Source organism: Phascolarctos cinereus, unplaced genomic scaffold (genome assembly GCF_003287225.1).
Source record: "Phascolarctos cinereus isolate Bilbo 61053 unplaced genomic scaffold, phaCin_HiC Scaffold_3;HRSCAF=262, whole genome shotgun sequence".
NCBI lineage: Eukaryota > Metazoa > Chordata > Mammalia > Diprotodontia > Phascolarctidae > Phascolarctos > Phascolarctos cinereus.
In genome coordinates, this window is record NW_027555736.1 from 30,843,069 (window position 1) to 30,849,068 (window position 6,000).

Consider the following 6,000-nt stretch of genomic DNA (forward strand, 5'->3'; position numbering starts at 1 on the left):
TCCTAGTATCTCCCTCTATTATTACCAGTGAGGGTTGTTTTTTTTTTTTTTAGTAAAAATTCTTTGGCTGGGATCCAAGCTGACCTGTTTGAACTGCCATTCTAAGCATCTAACAAAATGTGTCACGGTTATAAAATGACTGAGCTGGCTGACCTCTCTCTGAGGCCCTTCTCAACTCTGACATGGCATTTGTCCTTTGTTGCATAGTCACTCTGACACTGGCCGTTTTCATAAGTGTGTGGGAGCAAGGACCTTCGGAGTCATTATGTGCAGGAGACCTTTTTTGGTCCCCTTAATTTTATTCAAGGTGAAAGAAAATAAGTTCTAGAGTTGACTATGTAAGTGCGTGTAAGAAATAAAACAGTAATTTTTCAAAAAGAAAAAAAGGCTGGGACGTGATTCAACAGGACACCAAAAATTTTTGTGACTTCATTGATTGGAAATCAATTCTAAATAAATCAAAATATTCCCTATATACCTAACTTAGTCAGATCCATCCCTTTTTACAGGTAGAGAAACTAAGGCCCAGACAGAGGAGAATGGAGTTGCCCAAGGCATAGGTAGAATTAGTGGAATAGCTGTGATTTAGGGAAACTGGAGGTTTCCCTAACCCTCTGGCCAGTGCTCTGTTGTTACTTTCTGAAACATTAGTCTCTTGAAAGTTAGGATCGTATAACACTTATTGTGAAATTGTCGGTTCATTTCATTCAAATTAAAATGTTTTCATTGGCCTGTATGGGACCTTGGAGGTCATGTAATCCAACAAAAAGATGTTAATGAATTCAGGTTGGGTTTTTCAAATTTTCCCACTTGCATTTTTTACATGATACTTTCATTTTAATTTTTTTATTTTTAGGCAATTAGGGTTAAGTGACTTGCCCAGGGTAATACAGCTAGTAAGTGTCAAGTGTTTGGTCTGAGGCTGGATTTGAACTCAGGTCCTCCAGACTTCAGGACCTGATAACTTTTAAACTTTTATTTTAGAAAAAGGTTTAATTTCTCTTTTGTTTTTACATGTCCTGTATTTCCCTCTATTCTTTCCCCTTTCAGAGAGACATCCCTTGTAATAAAATCCCTTGTAACATCCCCTTTTTAAAGAAAAAAAATTCAAAAATCGATCACCACTTCAAAAGTGTGACATCATATGCAATGTTCCAGTCATTGGGCTCTCCTCTGCAAAGGAGCAGGGCGAAGGGGTCTTCTCATCATTTCTTTGAGGCCAAGTTTGGTTATTGTAATATTATAATTTCAGTTTTAATAATTATCTGGTTCCTTCCAGTTATGTTGTCATCATCATATAGATTATTTTTCTGGCTTTACTTCACATTGCATCAATCAATCTTTAGTGCTTTTTTGAACTCATCAAAGTTCCTGAAATCTTTCTTTTTCATGGTCTTATGTATTCCTTTCATATGTCAGGATTTTGGTGGAATTGAGTTTAGATGAATTCAACATGCATAGAAATATGCCACGCCATGCATGGTGCCTTTCATATGTAGACTGTTTGCTGATTGACTCCCTGAATGTCTTAACTGGAAGTGAGCAAGATGGGCTCTCTGTTCAGCCACTGGCTCCGCATTCGTGAACAGCTCTGGAGCTGAGAGTGGGCATGAGGTGAGACGCCCTGCCAAGAAGTCTTTGGGAACTTACCGCGATGAACATTGCTGCTTAATTAGATGCCTGTTTCCATAGAGACTCCATGGGAACGACTGGGGAGACTTTGGAAATTTCTAAGCAGACTCATGGGAGTTCTACTTTTTTCTCTCCAGCTGTAAGTGAGGTGCCCTGCGATTTGGTTTATGTGGTGGGGGTTATCCTCCCATGGCTCTCGTAAACATGGATAAGAGATAGTGCAAGGTAGCTTTTCTTCAGAAAGGAAGCAGAATGTTTTCAAGAAATCCTTGACCTGTCACTATATTTCCAGGGAAAGAACAGCTAGATGCATTCCCTGGCTTCATAATTGTGCATGGTGCCTTTTTTGAATAGGCAAGGTTTGCAGAGCAGTTTACGTATATTCTCTGTCTTTTTTTTTTTAGGCAATTGGGCTTAAGTGACCTGCCCAGGGTCACACAGCTAGTAAGTGTCAAGTGTTTGGTTTGAGGTCGGATTTGAACTCATGTCCTCCTGACTTCAGGGCCGGTGCTGTATCCACTGTGCCACCTAGCTGCCCCGGTTTCTGTCTATTCTCATCACAGCTCTTAAGTAGGTAGGGACTACACATGTGATATATCCATTGTACAGATGGGGAAGCTGAGACTTAGAAGTTGAGTTGCTTGTGAGCTTATGTCTCTTTAGTGCGTGCTAAGAGGTAGGATTTGAATCCGGGTCTCCCCCATTTCAGGTCCAGCACTTGATGCAGCAACTCTCCATTCCTCTAAATATTAGGAAATGGCTGAATCTGACCGGAGGGGGTTTCTTGTGTTGTTCAGCTTCTTTCAGTGCCCCAGCACGGGTTCCTTGGTGAGGAGTGGCAGGAAAATGATCCCAGGTGTAGGGAATTCGGTACAGTGGAAATGACACGAGATTTGGTGTCTGCAGACTAGCTGTGTGTATTCTGTGTCTGACCTTAGACAGATCACCTGCTTTTTCTGACTCCCTGCTTCCTCAACCTTAAAATGAAGGGAATAATAGAATTCTGTTATGCTGTAAGAAATGGTGAAGGGTGGGAAGGGGCCAGTTAGGTGATGTGGTTGACAGCAACTGGCCCTGGCGTCAGGAGGACCCGAGTTCAAATCTGAATTCAGATACTAGCAGTGTGACCCTGAGCAAGTCCACTTACCCTCGATTGCCTCAAAAAAAAAAAAAAGAGACGGTTTCAGAGAAATGTGAGAAGACTTGTAGGAACTGATGCAGAGTGAAGAGAGCAGAACCAGGAGAACAGTGTATACAGTAGCAGCAACATTGCAAAGACAACTTTTCAAGACTTAAGAACTCAGGTCGAGGTGGCAACTGGCCGTAATTCCAGAGGACTGAGGGTGAAACATGCTGCCCGCTTCCCAAGAGAAGCAAAGGATCCCGTGCAGAATAAGACTTTTTTTTTTCAAATAGATGCAATGTGAAATTTTGTTTTGCTGAACTATGCATGTTTGTAACAGGCATTTTGTTTTTCCTTCTTTCCCAGTGGGGGAACTGCGGAGTACAAAGTGAATTTTTGCTGAATTTAAGGTTATAAAGTTTAATTTAAAAAACAAAATGAAGGGATTGGAGTAGAGGATCTCTAGGGAGGGTCCTTTCCGACTCTAAACCCTGTAATTGCGTGGAGCCGACCTCGTAGCAATTAGTAGTTAGGCGGTACCGTGGACGGAGTGCTGGCTCTGGAGTCGGGAAGACGAGTTTGAATAAAGCCTTGGACGCTTCCGAGCTCTTCCACCCCGGCAAGTCACAACCTCTGCCTCAGTGTCCTTAGCCGCAAGATGGGGATCATAGTAGCATCTGCTTCCCAGGCTAATTCTTTGGATCAGATGGGATATCTGTAAAGCACTTGGCACCCAGTTGGTGCCTAATAAATGCTTGTTTCCCTCTCTCCCCTCTTCCTTGGGAGCTAAGGCTTCTTGTCCTCCTGCTGCCAAGGTGCTCATCCACTCACGTTTCTGCTCAGGTGCTTGAAAAGCAAATTAAAAAAACACCGACCCAGGCCATGTGTCAGGTGCTGAGGATTCAAGAGAAAACATGGTCCTGCCCCCAAGAAGTTTGTGTTAGAATCAGCTCTAGAGGGGGAAGCTAGGTGGTGCACTGGCCCTGAAGTCGGGAGGACCTGAGTTCAAATCCGACCTCAGACCAAACACTTGACATGTACTAGCTGTGTGACCTTGGGCAAGTCACTTAACCCCAATTGCCTCACCAAAAAAAAAAAAAAGAATCAGCTCTAGAGCTCAAAGGCCTCAGAAGCCGTCCGGTCCGACCTATAGCCTATGAATGTGTAGTGATAGGCTTGTGGCAGTCATCGTGGGAGGTGAGATTTGAACCCATGTTCTCTGACTCCAGAAGCAGTCTTCTTTCCCCTATATTGGCGAAGACAACAGGTACCATAGATGTACACAAGATAGTTCTGAGGGGAGTTGAGATCAGGGAAGGCCTCCTGTAAGAGGTGGCATTTATCTCAGCCTTGAAGGAAACTCATCCTGTGAGGTAGAGGGGAGGAAGGGAGAGTGTCCCGGGCATGGAGATTGTGTGAGGAACAAGAAGACGCCAGTTTGACCGGCTTGTGGTAGGGAGGGTTTCAGTGTCATAGAGAGAAGTTTGTATTCTGTAATAATTTGTGTTTTGGTTATATTAAAGGGACTCCTCAGGCCGTGCAGCAAAACCTATGGACCCCTTCTCTGAATGATGTTTTTATTTTTTTTAATTTTTAAAAAATTAATTTATTTTTAGTTTTCAACATTCATTTCCGTAAGATTTTGAATTCCAAATTTTCTCCCCATCTCTCCCTTCCCTGCACCCCAAGGTGGTGTGCAAGTGGATATAGACTCTACTTATACATTCATACCAAACTTATTTTCACATTAGTCATGTATCAAATAGAAATTGGGAATTGAGGGGATGCCCATCAATTGAGGAATAGCTTAACAAGTTGTGGTGTATGAATATGATGGAATACTATTATGCTATAAGAAATGACTAGCAGGATGCTTCCAGAAAAATCTGGAAAGACTTGCACGAACTGATGCAAAGTGAAATGAGCAGAACCAGGAAAACATTGTACACAGTGACAACAATATTGTATAATGATCAACTGTGAAAGACTTCGCTACTCTGAACAAGAAATGATCCAAGATAATTCTGAAGGACCTATGATGAAAAATGCTATCCATCCCCAGAGAAAGAACTGATGGGAGTCTGAATGCAGATCAAAGCATAATGGTTTGTGGGGTTTTTTTTACTTTATTTTTCTTTTTTTTGGTCTGTGTTCTCTTGCAACCTGGCTAATATGGAGATGTTTTGCACAACTGCACACATGTATAATCCGTGTCAAATTGCTTGCCTTCTCAAGGAGGGGGAGGGAAGGGAAAGAGAGAATTTGGAACTCAAAATTATAAAAACAAAAATGGAAAAAATATTAAAAAAAGAAATGAGGTTATAGTCTGACTAAATGGGATTGAAGGGTGGGAGGGAAGGGGGCACACTGCATTTTATTGGTGTTAGTGAAACTTTCTCTTAGAACAGGGGTTCTTAATCTAGGGTCTGTGGACTTTAAAAAAAAAGATTTTGGTAAATATCTCAATTTAATCAGCTTCCTTTCTAATTCTGTCTTTTGGATATTTGAAAACACAATTCTGAGGAGGGGTCCCCAGGCTCCACCAGGCACTGCCACACGATCCAGAACACAAAACAGCCTAAGCACCTTTGTTCTAAAAATAAACACTGATGTTCTTCAACCGACTCCCTCGGAGAGCAGCTTAGGGCACCCTGCGAGGTCACACAACCAACATGCATCAGAATCAGAACTCAAATCTTGGTCTTCCTGACTTTCAGGCAGCTTTGATCTAGTCATCGTGCCACACACGCCCCCTTCTAGAGACAACATTTAGCAATAAGAGCAATGGTGGATGACACTTAGCACGTTAGCATCACATAAAAGTTATTAAAGCTTAAAGTGGCACTAAGACTTTTGGGACACCTTGTGTTATCCCATCTGAGCCTCACAACAAACCCACAAGGAGTGTTTACTGTAGGCATTATGAGCCCCATGTTATGGATGAGGAAACTGAGGTTCACAGAGGCTAAGGGACTTACCCAGGGTCACCAAGCTAGCAAATGTCTGAGGTGGTATATGAACCCAGGTCTTCCCGACTCCAAGTCTAATGCTCAATCCACTCGTTGCATGCTGAAATGATCATACAAACTTTAAAAAAAAATTTTGTGTATGTTGTCCAACCACTGACTATAGGAAGAAAGCTCTTATAAACTCTCTCTCTCTGTCTCTCTCTCTCTGTCTCTCTCTGTCTCTGTCTCTGTCTCTCTGTCTCTCTCTCTCTCTCTCTCTCACATACACACACACAC